The 17,500-nt window shown below is 43.7% G+C and overlaps 1 pseudogene; it reads left to right on the forward strand.

Annotated features, from left to right (window-relative positions):
• The window catches only part of LOC139567223 (small conductance calcium-activated potassium channel protein 3-like), a 61,572-nt pseudogene that overhangs the window by 38,707 nt on the left and 5,365 nt on the right, over nucleotides 1–17,500 (forward strand).

Consider the following 17,500-nt stretch of genomic DNA (forward strand, 5'->3'; position numbering starts at 1 on the left):
TTCGCCTACCACGCTGCACCTTGGTCTCATTCCAACAACGGACGTAACAGGGTCGAAGAACATACTCCAGAATATTTGTAAAATGGCTGCAAAATGATCTCAGGGCTATAGTTGAGTGTAGTTTTCTTAGAGCGGTTTTATATTGGACATTTTCCAGAACATTCATTGTATTAAAGGTTGCTACTGTGGATACACCGCCTGGGAACTTCAAGGACATTTTCTCTCTTATTCATCATTGACCTTTACGGCTTAGATAAACATTTGGCCACTGTTTGTAATGTTAGGATGTAACCTTCTGAAAACCTTCAGGGAACTCTTTCTATTGGTCAGAAAACATCCTCTGTCTCCCATAGTAACTTGGTCAATTAATGACATTCGCTGGTTAAACCACGTGTCACACTCATTCCACGGAGGGCTGAGTGTCTTCGTGTTTTCGCTCCTCCCTTGTACTTGATTGGTGAATTAAGGTCACTGATTAGTAAGGAACTCCCGTCACCTGGTTGTCTTGGTCTTAATTCAATGGATAAAACTAAAACCTGCAGACTCTAGGCCCTCCATGGAATGAGTTTGACACCCCTGAGTTATACCCTAAGCCAATAAGTTTGAGAAGCACAATGTCTTTTATTCACTGACCTGTTGGCTATCTATTGGTTTTGTGTTCAGTGTTTGATCCCAACAAAACCCAAACGCACACTCTACCACACACACACACACACACACACACACACACACACACACACACACACACACACACACACACACACACACACACACACACACACACACACACACACACACACACACACACACACACACACACACACACACACACACACACACACACACACCTCCCACAGGCCTTTATCTTGAGAAGGAGAGGTTTCTCCTGCATCCTAGGTGACATTAAATAGAGGCTACAAGTGAAGATGACAAGGCCTTGTATGTCTCTTTCTCGCTCCCCTCTCTCTCTTTCTCTCTCTTGCTCCTCTCTCTTTCTCTCTCTCTCGCCCTCTCTCTTTCTCTCTTTCCCTCTCTTGTCCTCACGCTTGTCCTTAACTCTCTCTCTCCTTTCTTATTCAGCCTTGACTCTCTCTCTCCTTTCTTATTCAGCCTTGACTCTCTCTCTCCTTTCTTATTCAGCCTTGACTCTCTCTCTCTCCTTTCTTATTCAGCTTTGACTCTCTCTCTCCTTTCTTATTCAGCCTTGACTATCTCTCTCCTTTCTTATTCAGCCTTGACTCTCTCTCTCCTTTCTTATTCAGCCTTGACTCTCTCCTTTCTTATTCAGCCTTGACTCTCTCTCTCCTTTCTTATTCAGCCTTGACTCTCTCTCTCCTTTCTTATTCAGCCTTGACTCTCTCTCTCTCCTTTCTTATTCAGCCTTGACTCTCTCTCTCCTTTCTTATTCAGCCTTGACTCTCTCTCTCTCCTTTCTTATTCAGCCTTGACTCTCTCTCTCCTTTCTTATTCAGCCTTGACTCTCTCTCTCCTTTCTTATTCAGCCTTGACTCTCTCTCTCCTTTCTTATTCAGCCTTGACTCTCTCTCTCCTTTCTTATTCAGCCTTGACTCTCTCTCTCCTTTCTTATTCAGCCTTGACTCTCTCTCTCTCCTTTCTTATTCAGCCTTGACTCTCTCTCTCCTTTCTTATTCAGCCTTGACTCTCTCTCTCTCCTTTCTTATTCAGCCTTGACTCTCTCTCTCCTTTCTTATTCAGCCTTGACTCTCTCTCTCCTTTCTTATTCAGCCTTGACTCTCTCTCTCCTTTCTTATTCAGCCTTGACTCTCTCTCTCCTTTCTTATTCAGCCTTGACTCTCTCTCTCCTTTCCTATTCAGCCTTGACTCTCTCTCTCCTTTCTTATTCAGCCTTGACTCTCTCTCTCCTTTCTTATTCAGCCATTACCAGATGATAACGCCCACACAGAGGGTTCCCTTCCTCACACTCACTCCTCTTCTCTTCTCTCTCTCTCTTTCTCATTCCCTTTTTCATGGCTCTCTTACTCAATCCTCCATATCTCTCCAGTGATTGGGTTAACTCTAATTGAAGTCAGTCAATTCAGGAAGTAAACTGAAATAAAAACATTTAAGTCACTTCCTGAGTTGAGTGACTTTAATTCAAATTGACCCCAACCCTGCTGATGTCATTGCTAAATTATCTCCCTCCCTCTCTCCCTGTGTGTGTGTGTGTGTGTGTGTGTGTGTGTGTGTGTGTGTGTGTGTGTGTGTGTGTGTGTGTGTGTGTGTGTGTGTGTGTGTGTGTGTGTGTGTGTGTGTGTGTGTGTGTGTGTGTGTGTGTGTGTGTGTGTGTGAGAGAGAGAGACGTGTCTCCTTCCTTTGTCACCTTTGACATGAGCTAAAGGTCACAGGTGAACACGTTAGCCAGTGACACGCAGTGTTGAAGGGGAGGTAGGTGGGAGGTCGTTGCCAGGGTAATTGGAAGTTTGTTGATGTTATGTGTTCTCCAAGAAAATACCATTCTAATGCCTTGTCCTCATTGCTAATTATACACGTTATACACATTAGACATCAATTACACTGTAATCAGAAACTACATTTTACCATGGGGACATAGAGTAATCATATAAAGCTGTAGAAACCATGTTCTCGGAGTTGGTAATTGCCATTGACAATCCACAAACACACATGACAATCATTACCATTATTAATGATAATAATTGATCATTTCCAGTTAAAAAATAAACAAAAAAATCATTAATAATAATATCACCTAGATTCTAGCTCATCCCTCTGGTCCTCCTCTCTGGTCCTTGACCTGTCAGGACGTACATGTTGTCCTGTAATAATAATATCACCTAGATTCTAGCTCATCCCTCTGGTCCTCCTCTCTGGTCCTTGACCTGTCAGGACGTACATGTTATCCTGTAATCCCACATTAAGCGTTACCACACAGTTAATCCGATTAGTGACCAGATGTTGGACTGTTTTGCTGGAGTTATTGGGTTTTGGGCTCTAGACTGTGAAGCTGTTTATATTGAGAGGATGCCCTCCCCCCGCCCTGAGGTACATTCCAATGCTCACAGTGGGGAGTGAGTGGACTTAGTGATGTCATGTCCTTAGCCCTCACTGTCTCACCCTCATATGGAGTGGTCACCCACAATTCCCAGCAACCTACCCCCCCCCCCATGGTTCACTCCCTTTCAAACACCTGTTGATATGATAATAACATGGATATGCAGTATATAATAATATGATAATAACATGAATATGTAGTATATAATAATATGATAATAACATGAATATGTAGTATATGATAATATGATAATAACATGAATATGTAGTATATAATAATATGATAATAGCATGGATATGTAGTATATAATAATATGATAATTACATGGATATGTAGTATATAATAATATGAAAACATGAATATGTAGTATATAATAGTATGATAATAACATGAATATGTAGTATATAATAATATGATAACATGAATATGTAGTATATAATAATATGATAATAACATTAATATGTAGTATATAATAATATGATAATAACATGAATATGTAGTATATAATAATATGATAATAACATGGATATGTAGTATATAATATGATAATAACATGAATATGTAGTATATACTATATGATAATAACATGAATATGTAGTATATAATAATATGATAATAACATGGATATGTAGTATATAATAATATGATCATTACATAAATATGTAGTATATGATAATATGATCATTACATGAATATGTAGTATATGATAATAACATGGATATGTAGTATATAATAATATGATCATTACATGAATATGTAGTATATAATAATATGATCATTACATGAATATGTAGTATATATGATAATAATAATAATAATATAATATCATGGTTAGTTAGTATATATGTGGCCCATGCGGGAATCAAACCTCTAACTCTGGGGTTGCTAGCACCATGCTCTAACAGGTCAGGACGTACATCAGAACCACCACCATTGTTCTTCATATTGCGTTTGCATATTGGTCACAGTGAGTTTGCTGTGTTATGTAAGGAAGGAGCCAGAATAGAAACAAAGCTGACTCCAGGTACGAGGTCAGGCCATGATAACCATATGGCACCAACATGGCTGGCCAGTGCCCAGGAAGGGGGACGCCATACGGCACCAACATGGCTGCCCAATGCCCAGGAAGGGGGAAGCCATACGGCACGAACATGGCTGGCCAGTGCCCAGGAAGGGGGAAGCCATACGGCACCAACATGGCTGGCCAGTGCCCAGGAAGGGGGACGCCATACGGCACCAACATGGCTGCCCAATGCCGAGGTACAGATGTAGGATCTTAATTTGAACCAGTTTGCTACAGCCGGAAAATAATCCTGCAGCAACAAGATGTGAATTATTATGTGGATGGCCATTTGTGTAGGGGTTGATACATTTTTCATAAGCCAAAATCAAGTCTGACATTTCTAAGTGGAAATTACAAACTTCAGAAGCCTTTTTAAACCTCAAATACACTACAAGTTCTCCTGCAGCAGGGTGATCAAATTAAGATCCTACATCTGTAGGGGGAAGCCATTGTCTGTGCCCAATAATGTTTGTACCGTGTATGGTGCTGATACCATGTTGTGTTGCTACCATGTTGTGTTGTCATGTGTTGCTGCCTTGCTATGTTGTTGTCTTAGGTCTTTCTTTATGTAGTGTTGTGTTGTCTCTCTTGTTGTGATTTGTGTTTTGTCCTATATTTATATTGTATTTATATTATTTTTTAAATCCCATGTCCCCGTCCCCGCAGGAGGCCTTTTGGTAGGCCGTCATTGTAAATAAGAATTTGTTCTTAACCTGTCTGGCTCCGGGGTTCCGCTAGCGGAACTCCTCCCACATTCCACTGAAAAGGCAGAGCGCGAAATTCAAAAAATATTTTTTTGAAATATTTAACTTTCACACATTAACAAGTCCAATACAGCAAATGAAAGATACACATCTTGTGAATCCAGCCAACATGTCCGATTTTTAAAATGTTTTACAGCGAAAACACCACGTATATTTATGTTAGCCCCCCACCAAATACAAAAAAGGACAGACATTTTTCACAGCACAGGTAGCATGCACAAAACCAACATAACTAACCAAGATCCAACCAAACTAACCAAGAAACAACTTCATCAGATGACAGTCCTATAACATGTTACACAATAAATCTATGTTTTGTTCGAAAAATGTGCATATTTGAGGTATAAATCAGTTTTACATTGCAGCTACCATCACAGCTACCGTCAAAAATAGCACCGAAGCAGCCAGAGTAATTATAGAGACCAACGTGAAATACCTAAATACTCGTCATAAAACATTTCTGAAAAATCGATGGTGTACAGCAAATTAAAGACAAACAATCCAGCCAATATTTCAGATTTTTTAAGTGTTTTACAGCGAAAACACAATATAGCATTATATTAGCTTACTACAATAGCCTACCACACTACCGCATTCATTCATCAAGGCACGTTAGCGATAGCAATAGGCACGTTAGCGATAGCGAATAAACCAGCAAAATATATTAATTTTCACTAACCTTCATAAACCTTCATCAGATGACAGTCCTATTACATCAGGTTATACATACACTTATGTTTTGTTCGAAAATGTGCATATTTAGAGCTGAAATCAGTGGTTATACATTGTGCTAACGTAGCATCTTTTTTCCAGAATGTGCAGATATTTTTCTAAAACTCACCTATTCTGACCAAATAACTATTCATAAACATGACTAAAAATTACATGTTGTATAGGAAATGATAGATACACTAGTTCTTAATGCAATCGCCGTGTTAGAATTCTAAAAATAACTTCATTACGACATCCAGCTTATGTTATAGCGAGAGCGTGCCCAAAATCTGGGCGCTACCTAATAGTACACATGTTCGACAGATATATGAAATAGCATCATAAAATGGGTCCTACTTTTGACGATCTTCCATCAGAATGTTGTACAAGGGGTCCTTTGTCGTGAACAATCGTTGTTTGGTTTTAGAACGTCCTCTTCTCCAGTCAATTAGCACAGAAAGCTATCAAAGTAGCGCGAAGCTCTCCTTCCTGAACAAAGGCACACAACGCAACACGCCTAACGTCCCGAAAAAAATTCAATAATCTAATAAAACTATATTGAAAAAACATACTTTACGATGATATTGTCACATTTATCAAATAAAATCAAAGCCGGAGATATTAGTGGTCTATAACGACAGCTTTCCAGAAGGCAATCCCAGGCTCCTTCTCGCGCTTTCCAGAAAACAGGAAATGGGTGACACGTCATGCCAAGAGCTTTTATTCCACCTCAGACCAAGATAAACACTCCATTTCTTCTCTCACTGCCTATTGACATCTAGTGGAAGGTGTATGACGTGCATGTATACTTATACGTATCAAGCCCATTTATAGGCAGGCCCTAGAACAGAGCATCGTTTTCAGATTTTCCACTTCCTGATCAGGAAGTTTGCTGCAAAATGAGTTCTGTTTTACTCACAGATATAATTCAAACGGTTTTAGAAACTAGAGAGTGTTTTCTATCCAATAGTAATAATAATATGCATATCGTACGAGCAAGAATTGAGTACGAGGCCGTTTAAATTGGGCACGATTTTCCCCCAAAGTGAAAACAGCGCCCTCTGTCCTCAACAGGTTTTAACTGACTTGCCTGGTTAAATAAAGGTTAAATAAAAACAATATGGCAGCAACATGGCTGGCTGGAAAGGAGATGGCCATATGGCCCTAATAGGGATACCAGATTGAGTAGGGAGAAAACCTAACAATGGGATTTCCTGAGGTCAAACGTTATCTTCCTTTCCTTAACTATCTCTGATCTGAATTAATATTGTGTTAATATGTGTTCAGTATCAACACTGAAAACAGCAGTACACGTGAAAGGATGACAATTATTTAAGATGTCTAACCTCTTGCAGTCTCTATTCCCCGCTGTCTGTTGTACTGATCCTGTTATAAGCTTTAGGAGAAGTCTATCTGCAGACCTCCTCCCAAATAAATAGGAAGGTGGAGCTAGTCTTCGTCCTGAAACTACCGCAGTAAAACGGAGCAGACATAGACTGCCCTCTTTTATCACTATCATCTTAACCATGAAATGAATCAGCTGACAGATGACATTTGACCTGCCAATCCACTAAGGGTTCTGTGGATACTGGATGTTTATTAAAGCTGCTCTCCAATAACCTGTCCTGTCTGTCAGTATTCTAGAGGAACTTCAGTTCACTAAAACATGTCCTGTGGGAGTTAACCATTGGATGCCACTTCAAACAACCGTTATATTAGAACCAATAAGAACCCATAACCCAAGATGTTGACACACACAAATAGGTTATGATACAGTGGGTAACAGTACCCCTATGTGACTAACAAGGATGATAGCATTGTAACTATGTGACTAACAAGGATGATAGTATTGTAACTATGTGACTAACAAGGATGATAGCGTTGTAACTATGTGACTAACAAGGATGATAGCATTGTAACTATGTGACTAACAAGGATGATAGTGTTGTAACTATGTGACTAACAAGGATGATAGTATTGTAACTATGTGACTAACAAGGATGATAGTGTTGTAACTATGTGACTAACAAGGATGATAGTGTTGTAACTATGTGACTAACAAGGATGATAGTGTTGTAACTATGTGACTAACAAGGATGATAGTATTGTAACTATGTGACTAACAAGGATGATAGCGTTGTAACTATGTGACTAACAAGGATGATAGCGTTGTAACTATGTGACTAACAAGGATGATAATGTTGTAACTATGTGACTAACAAGGATGATAGCGTTGTAACTATGTGACTAACAAGGATGATAGCGTTGTAACTATGTGACTAACAAGGATGATAGCGTTGTAACTATGTGACTAACAAGGATGATAGCGTTGTAACTATGTGACTAACAAGGATGATAGCGTTGTAACTATGTGACTAACAAGGATGATAGTGTTGTAACTATGTGACTAACAAGGATGATAGTGCTGTAACTATGTGACTAACAAGGATGATAGCATTGTAACTATGTGGCTAACAAGGATGATAGTGCTGTAACTATGTGACTAACAAGGATGATAGTGCTGTAACTATGTGACTAACAAGGATGATAGCATTGTAACTATGTGGCTAACAAGGATGATAGCGTTGTAACTATGTGGCTAACAAGGATGATAGCGTTGTAACTATGTGACTAACAAGGATGATAGTGCTGTAACTATGTGACTAACAAGGATGATAGTATTGTAACTATGTGACTAACAAGGATGATAGTGTTGTAACTATGTGACTAACAAGGATGATAGTATTGTAACTATGTGACTAACAAGGATGATAGTGTTGTAACTATGTGACTAACAAGGATGATAGCATTGTAACTATGTGACTAACAAGGATGATAGTGTTGTAACTATGTGACTAACAAGGATGATAGTGCTGTAACTATGTGACTAACAAGGATGATAGTATTGTAACTATGTGACTAACAAGGATGATAGTGTTGTAACTATGTGACTAACAAGGATGATAGTGTTGTAACTATGTGACTAACAAGGATGATAGCATTGTAACTATGTGGCTAACAAGGATGATAGTGTTGTAACTATGTGACTAACAAGGATGATAGTGTTGTAACTATGTGACTAACAAGGATGATAGTGTTGTAACTATGTGACTAACAAGGATGATAGTGTTGTAACTATGTGACTAACAAGGATGATAGTGTTGTAACTATGTGACTAACAAGGATGATAGTATTGTAACTATGTGACTAACAAGGATGATAGTATTGTAACTATGTGACTAACAAGGATGATAGTGTTGTAACTATGTGACTAACAAGGATGATAGTGTTGTAACTATGTGACTAACAAGGATGATAGTGTTGTAACTATGTGACTAACAAGGATGATAGTGTTGTAACTATGTGACTAACAAGGATGATAGTGTTGTAACTATGTGACTAACAAGGATGATAGTATTGTAACTATGTGACTAACAAGGATGATAGCATTGTAACTATGTGACTAACAAGGATGATAGTGTTGTAACTATGTGACTAACAAGGATGATAGTATGGTAACTATGTGGCTAACAAGGATGATAGTGTTGTAACTATGTGACTAACAAGGATGATAGTGTTGTAACTATGTGACTAACAAGGATGATAGTGTTGTAACTATGTGACTAACAAGGATGATAGTGTTGTAACTATGTGGCTAACAAGGATGATAGTGTTGTAACTATGTGACTAACAAGGATGATAGTGTTGTAACTATGTGACTAACAAGGATGATAGTATTGTAACTATGTGACTAACAAGGATGATAGCATTGTAACTATGTGGCTAACAAGGATGATAGCATTGTAACTATGTGACTAACAAGGATGATAGTGTTGTAACTATGTGACTAACAAGGATGATAGCGTTGTAACTATGTGACTAACAAGGATGATAGCGTTGTAACTATGTGACTAACAAGGATGATAGTGCTGTAACTATGTGACTAACAAGGATGATAGCGTTGTAACTATGTGACTAACAAGGATGATAGCGTTGTGACTATGTGACTAACAAGGATGATAGTGCTGTAACTATGTGACTAACAAGGATGATAGTGCTGTAACTATGTGGCGGTAAAGTTGCTAGGGATAGCACCTTGGTGTTGTTGTGACATCATTATGACTACCTGCATGTTATCTGTCTACCTTCTGATTAAAACACACTCTACTAGGTTGAATGAACTCTCCCACCAGCCCTAAGAACTGCTGTGTTTGTGTGTGTCTGTGTGTCTGTGTGTCTTTGTGTACGTGCCTGTGTGTGTGTGTGTGTGTGTGTGTGTGTGTGTGTGTGTGTGTGTGTGTGTGTGTGTGTGTGTGTGTGTGTGTGTGTGTGTGTGTGTGTGTGTGTGTGTGTGTGTGTGTGTGTGTGTGTGTGTGTGTGTGTGTGTGTGTGTGTGTGCAGTCCTTGACTGCGGTGGACTCATGCTGATTAGCAGTGCTGCCAGGTCCTTTGTGGTCCTCAGACGGGGGATAATTGTTTTGTTCACTGCACAGCACCTCTTTGAAGTCCTCATTCAATTTATGTCTTCAGAGATGTTCCCTCATTCAAAAAAAGGGGTTGAGGGGATTTTTCAGGCCCCTGTGTTGTAATTGCATAGCAACCTACTAAACCATACAGAATATACATAATCTACATATATAACAAGGCTAGCTAGGCATCCCTGGTGCTGGAGTTCCAGAAGCAGTGTGTTTTTCCAGCCATGCAGCACACCTGACTGTACTTAGCATCTAACACACTGAGCTAATTGATCCATTTCACTGATTGACACATGCTCCCTCACTGCCACTCTGCAGGGGGTCCTACTGATGATTTAACAGTGTTCTTCAACCCTGGTCTTGGGGAACCACAGTGTGTGTGTGCAGGCTTTTGTTCTACCACAGCACTAACACACCTGGTTCAATGAATCAAGCTTGATTTGTTGAATGGTGTGTGTTAGAATGTGATTTGAAATGGCAGAGGCGGTGACTGTGACTCCTCCCAGGTCTCTCCTCTGACTCTCCCGAAGGACAGGTCTCTGTGTGGATGAATAGTATTGGGCTGTGGAGGCTGACTCCCTAAGGACAGGTCTGTGTGTTGATGGATAGTATTGGGCTGTGGAGTCTGACTCTCCCTAAGGACAGGTCTGTGTGTTGATAAATAGTATTGGTCTGTGGAGTCTGACTCTCCCTAAGGACAGGTCTGTGTGTGGATAAATAGTATTGGGCTGTGGAGGCTGACTCCCTAAGGACAGGTCTCTGTGTGGATGAATAGTATTGGGCTGTGGAGGCTGACTCCCTAAGGACAGGTCTGTGTGTTGATGAATAGTATTGGGCTGTGGAGGCTGACTCCCTAAGGACAGGTCTGTGTGGATGAATAGTATTGGGCTGTGGAGTCTGACTCTTCCTAAGGACAGGTCTGTGTGTGGATAAATAGTATTGGGCTGTGGAGGCTGACTCCCTAAGGACAGGTCTGTGTGTGTGGATGAATAGTATTGGTCTGTGGAGGCTGACTCCCTAAGGACAGGTCTGTGTGTGTGGATGAATAGTATTGGTCTGTGGAGGCTGACTCCCTAAGGACAGGTCTGTGTGTTGATGAATAGTATTGGGCTGTGGAGGCTGACTCCCTAAGGACAGGTCTGTGTGTTGATGAATAGTATTGGGCTGTGGAGGCTGACTCCCTAAGGACAGGTCTGTGTGGATGAATAGTATTGGGCTGTGGAGTCTGACACTCCCTAAGGACAGGTCTGTGTGTGGATAAATAGTATTGGGCTGTAGAGGCTGACTCCCTAAGGACAGGTCTGTGTGTTGATGAATAGTATTGGGATGTGGAGGCTGACTCCCTAAGGACAGGTCTGTGTGTGTGGATGAATAGTATTGGGCTGAGGAGGCTGACTCTCCCTAAGGACAGGTCTCTGTGTGGATGAATAGTATTGGGCTGTGGAGGCTGACTCTCCCTAAGGACAGGTCTGTGTGGATGAAAAGTATTGTGCGGTGGAGGCTGACTCTCCCTAAGGACAGGTCTGTGTGAATGAATAGTATTGGGCTGTGGAGGCTGACTCTCCCTAAGGACAGGTCTGTGTGGATGAATAGTTTTTGGCTGTGGAGGCTGACTCTCCCTAAGGACAGGTCTGTGTGAATGAATAGCATTGGGCTGTGGAGGCTTACTCTCCCTAAGGACAGGTATGTGTGGATGAATAGCATTTGGCTGTGGAGGCTGACTCTCTCTAAGGACATGTCTGTGTGTTGATGAAAATTATTGGGCGGTGGAGGCTGACTCTCCCTAAGGACAGATCTGTGTTGATGAATAGTATTGGGCTGTGGAGGTTGACTCTCCCTAAGGACAGGTATATGTGGAAGAATAGTATTGGGCTGTGGAGGCTGACTCTCCCGAAGGTCAGGTCTGTTTGTGTGGATGAATAGCATTGGGCTGTGGAGGCTGACTCTCCCTAAGGACAGGTCTGTGTGGATGAATAGTATTGGGCTGTGGAGGCTGACTCTCCCTAAGGACAGGTCTTTGTGTGGATGAGTAGTTTTGGGCTGTGGAGGCTGACTCTCCCTAAGGACAGGTCTGTGTGGATGAATAGTATTGGTCTGTGGAGGCTGACTCTCCCTAAGGACAGGTCTGTATGTGTGGATGAATAGTATTGGGCTGTGGAGGCTGACTCCCTAAGGACAGGTCTGTGTGTTGATGAAAAGTATTGGGCGGTGGAGGCTGACTCTCCCTAAGGACAGGTCTGTGTGTGGATGAATAGTATTGGGCTGTGGAGGCTGACTCTCCCTAAGGACAGGTCTGTGTGTATGAATAGTATTGGGCTGTGGAGGATGACTCTCCCTAAGGACAGGTCTGTGTGTGGATGAATAGTATTGGGCTGTGGAGGTTGACTCTCCTGAAGGACAGGTCTGTGTGTTGATGAAAATTATTGGGCTGTGGAGGCTGACTCTCCCTAAGGACAGGTCTGTGTGGATGAATAGTATTGGGCTGTGGAGGCTGACTCTCCCTAAGGACAGGTCTGTGTGAATGAATAGTATTGGGCTGTGGAGGCTGACTCTCCCTAAGGACAGGTCTGTGTGAATGAATAGTATTGGGCTGTGGAGGCTGACTCTCCCTAAGGACAGGTCTGTGTGAATGAATAGTATTGGGCTGTGGAGGCTGACTCTCCCTAAGGACAGGTCTGTGTGAATGAATAGTATTGGGCTGTGGAGGCTGACTCTCCCTAAGGACAGGTCTGTGTGGATGAATAGTATTGGGCTTTGGAGGCTGAATCTCCCTAAGAACAGGTCTGTGTGTGGATGAATAGTATTGGGCTGTGGAGGCTGACTCTCCCTAAGGACAGGTCTGTGTGTGGATGAATAGTATTGGGCTGTGGAGGCTGACTCTCCCTAAGGACAGGTCTGTGTGTATGAATAGTATTGGGCTGTGGAGGATGACTCTCCCTAAGGACAGGTCTGTGTGTGGATGAATAGTATTGGGCTGTGGAGGTTGACTCTCCTGAAGGACAGGTCTGTGTGTTGATGAAAATTATTGGGCTGTGGAGGCTGACTCTCCCTAAGGACAGGTCTGTGTGGATGAATAGTATTGGGCTGTGGAGGCTGACTCTCCCTAAGGACAGGTCTGTGTGAATGAATAGTATTGGGCTGTGGAGGCTGACTCTCCCTAAGGACAGGTCTGTGTGAATGAATAGTATTGGGCTGTGGAGGCTGACTCTCCCTAAGGACAGGTCTGTGTGAATGAATAGTATTGGGCTGTGGAGGCTGACTCTCCCTAAGGACAGGTCTGTGTGAATGAATAGTATTGGGCTGTGGAGGCTGACTCTCCCTAAGGACAGGTCTGTGTGGATGAATAGTATTGGGCTTTGGAGGCTGAATCTCCCTAAGAACAGGTCTGTGTGTGGATGAATAGTATTGGGCTGTGGAGGCTGACTCGCCCCTAAGGACAGGTCTGTGTGAATGAATAGCATTGGGCTGTGGAGGCTTACTCTCCCTAAGGACAGGTCTGTGTGGATGAATAGCATTGGGCTGTGGAGGCTGACTCTCCCTAAGGACAGGTCTGTGTGGATGAATAGTATTGGGCTGTGGAGGCTGACTCTCCCTAAGGACAGGTCTGTGTGAAAGAATAGCATTGGTCTGTGGAGGCTGACTCTCCCTAAGGACAGGTCTGTGTGTATGAATAGTATTGGGCTGTGGAGGCTGACTCTCCTGAAGGACAGGTCTGTGTGTTGATGAATAGTATTGGGCTTTGGAGGCTGAATCTCTCTAAGGACATGTCTGTGTGTTGATGAAAAGTATTGGGCGGTGGAGGCTGACTCTCCCTAAGGACAGATCTGTGTGTATGAATAGTATTGGGCTGTGGAGGCTGACTCTCCCTAAGGACAGGTCTTTGTGTGGATGAGTAGTTTTGGGCTGTGGAGGCTGACTCTCCCTAAGCACAGGTCTGTGTGGATGAATAGCATTGGGCTGTGGAGGCTGACTCTCCCTAAGGACAGGTCTGTGTGGATGAATAGTATTGGGCTGTGGAGGCTGACTCGCCTGAAGGACAGGTCTGTGTGTTGATGAAAAGTATTGGGCTGTGGAGGCTGACTCTCCCTAAAGACAGGTCTGTGTGTATGAATAGTATTGGGCTGTGGAGGCTGACTCTCCCTAAGAACAGGTCTGTGTGTGGATGAATAGTATTGGGCTGTGGAGGCTGACTCCCCCTAAGGACAGGTCTGTGTGAATGAATAGCATTGGGCTGTGGAGGCTGACTCTCCCTAAGGACAGGTCTGTGTGAATGAATAGCATTGGGCTGTGGAGGCTTACTCTCCCTAAGGACAGGTCTGTGTGGATGAATAGCATTGGGCTGTGGAGGATGACTCTCCCTAAGGACAGGTCTGTGTGGATGAATAGCATTTGGCTGTGGAGGCTGACTCTCTCTAAGGACATGTCTGTGTGTTGATGAAAAGTATTGGGCGGTGGAGGCTGACTCTCCCTAAGGACAGATCTGTGTTGATGAATAGTATTTGGCTGTGGAGGTTGACTCTCCCTAAGGACAGGTATATGTGGATGAATAGTATTGGTCTGTGGAGGCTGACTCTCCCTAAGGACAGGTCTGTTTGTGTGGATGAATAGTATTGGGCTGTGGAGGCTGACTCTCCCGAAGGACAGGTCTGTGTGGATGAATCGTATTTGGCTCTGGAGTCTGACTCTCCCTAAGGACAGTTCTGTGTGTGTGGATGAATAGTATTGGGCTGTGGAGGCTGACTCTCCCTACGGACAGGTCTGTGTGTTGATGAAAAGTATTGGGCTGTGGAGTCTGACTCTCCATAAGGACAGGTCTCTGTGTGGATGAATAGTTTTGGGCTGTGGAGGCTGACTCTCCCTAAGGCCAGGTCTGTGTGTGTTGATGAATAATATTGGGCTGTGGAGGCTGACTCTCCCTAAGGACAGGTCTGTGTGGATGAATAGTATTGGGCTGTAGAGGCTGACTCTCCCTAAGGACAGGTCTGTGTGTATGAATAGTATTGGGCTGTGGAGGCTGACTCTCCCTAAGGACAGATCTGTGTGTGGATCAAAAGTATTGGTTCTTGGAGGCTGACTCTCCCTAAGGACAGGTCTGTGTGGATGAATAGTATTGGTCTGTGGAGGCTGACTCTCCCTAAGGACAGGTCTGTGTGGATGAATAGTATTGGTCTGTGGAGGCTGACTCTCCCTAAGGACAGGTCTGTGTGTGGATGAATAGTATTGGGCTGTGGAGGCTGACTCTCCTGAAGGACAGGTCTGTGTGTTGATGAATAGTATTGGGCTGTGGAGGCTGACTCTCCCTACGGACAGGTCTGTGTGTATGAGTAGTATTGGGCTGTGGAGGCTGACTCTCCCTAAGGACAGGTCTGTGTGAATGAATAGCATTGGGCTGTGGAGGCTTACTCTCCCTAAGGACAGGTCTGTGTGGATGAATAGCATTGGGCTGTGGAGGCTGACTCTCCCTAAGGACAGGTCTGTGTGAATGAATAGCATTGGGCTGTGGAGGCTGACTCTCCCTAAGGACAGGTCTGTGTGTGGATGAAAACTATTGGTCTGTGGAGGCTGACTCTCCCGAAGGACAGGTCTGTGTGTGGATGAAAACTATTGGTCTGTGGAGGCTGACTCTCCCTAAGGACAGGTCTGTGTGGATGAATAGTATTGGGCTGTGGAGGCTGACTCTCCCTAAGGACAGGTCTGTGTGTTGATGAAAAGTATTGGGCGGTGGAGGCTGACTCTCCCTAAGGACAGATCTGTGTGTGGATCAAAAGTATTGGTCTGTGGAGGCTGACTCTCCCTAAGGACAGGTCTGTGTGGATGAATGGTATTGGTCTGTGGAGGCTGAATCTCCCTAAGAACAGGTCTGTGTGTGGATGAATAGTATTGTGCTGTGGAGGCTGACTCTCCCTAAGGACAGGTCTGTGTGAATGAATAGCATTGGGCTGTGGAGGCTTACTCTCCCTAAGGACAGGTCTGTGTGGATGAATAGCATTGGGCTGTGGAGGCTGACTCTCCCTAAGGACAGGTCTGTGTGGATGAATAGTATTGGGCTGTGGAGGCTGACTCTCCCTAAGGACAGGTCTGTGTGAATGAATAGCATTGGTCTGTGGAGGCTGACTCTCCCTAAGGACAGGTCTGTGTGTGTGGATGAATAGTATTGGGCTGTGGAGGCTGACTCCCTAAGGACAGGTCTGTGTGTGGATGAATAGTATTGGGCTGTGGAGGCTGACTCTCCCTAAGGACAGGTCTGTGTGTGGATGAATAGTATTGGGCTGTGGAGGCTGACTCGCCTGAAGGACAGGTCTGTGTGTTGATGAAAAGTATTGGGCTGTGGAGGCTGACTCTCCCTAAGGACAGGTCTGTGTGTATGAATAGTATTGGGCTGTGGAGGCTGACTCTCCCTAAGGACAGGTCTGTGTGAATGAATAGCATTGGGCTGTGGAGGCTTACTCTCCCGAAGGACAGGTCTGTGTGGATGAATAGCATTGGGCTGTGGAGGCTGACTCTCCCTAAGGACAGGTCTGTGTGTATGAATAGTATTGGGCTGTGGAGGATGACTCTCCCTAAGGACAGGTCTGTGTGTGGATGAATAGTATTGGGCTGTGGAGGCTGACTCGCCTGAAGGACAGGTCTGTGTGTTGATGAAAAGTTTTGGTCTGTGGAGGCTGACTCTCCCTAAGGACAGGTCTGTGTGTGTGGATGAATACTATTGGGCTGTGGAGGCTGACTCTCCCGAAGGACAGGTCTGTGTGGATGAATCGTATTTGGCTGTGGAGTCTGACTCTCCCTAAGGACAGGTCTGTGTGGATGAATAATATTGGGCTGTGGAGTCTGACTCTCCCTAAGGACAGACCTGTGTGTGTGGATGAGTAGTATTGGGCTGTGGAGGCTGACTCTACATAAGGACAGGTCTGTGTGGATGAATCGTATTTGGCTGTGGAGTCTGAATCTCCCTAAGGACAGGTCTGTGTGTGTGGATGAGTAGTATTGGGCTGTGGAGGCTGACTCTCCCTAAGGACAGGTCTGTGTGTGTGGATGAGTAGTATTGGGCTGTGGAGGCTGACTCTACATAAGGACAGGTCTGTGTGGATGAATAGTACTGGGCTGTGGAGGCCGACTCTCCCTAAGGACAGGTCTGTGTGTGTGGATGAATAGTATTGGGCTGTGGAGGCTGACTCTCCCTAAGGACAGGTCTGTGTGGATGAATAGTACTGGGCTGTGGAGGCTAACTCTACATAAGGACAGTGTGTGACTGACTGTATGTGAGCAAATGTGTGTGGAGGGACAGAGAGAGTAGGGACTGTTGTACTCTCCAGGGGAGGAAAAAAATAGAGGAGTGAGTTGAAATAAGAAGAAATTGTCTGTGTGTGGAGGGAGATGAAGAGAGAGAGACTGAGTACGAGAGAGAGGAAGATATAGGGAGATGGGGCCTGGGAAGAGGCCGGGTAGATCTGCTGCC

This window comes from Salvelinus alpinus, unplaced genomic scaffold, assembly GCF_045679555.1.
Source record: "Salvelinus alpinus unplaced genomic scaffold, SLU_Salpinus.1 scaffold_82, whole genome shotgun sequence".
NCBI lineage: Eukaryota > Metazoa > Chordata > Actinopteri > Salmoniformes > Salmonidae > Salvelinus > Salvelinus alpinus.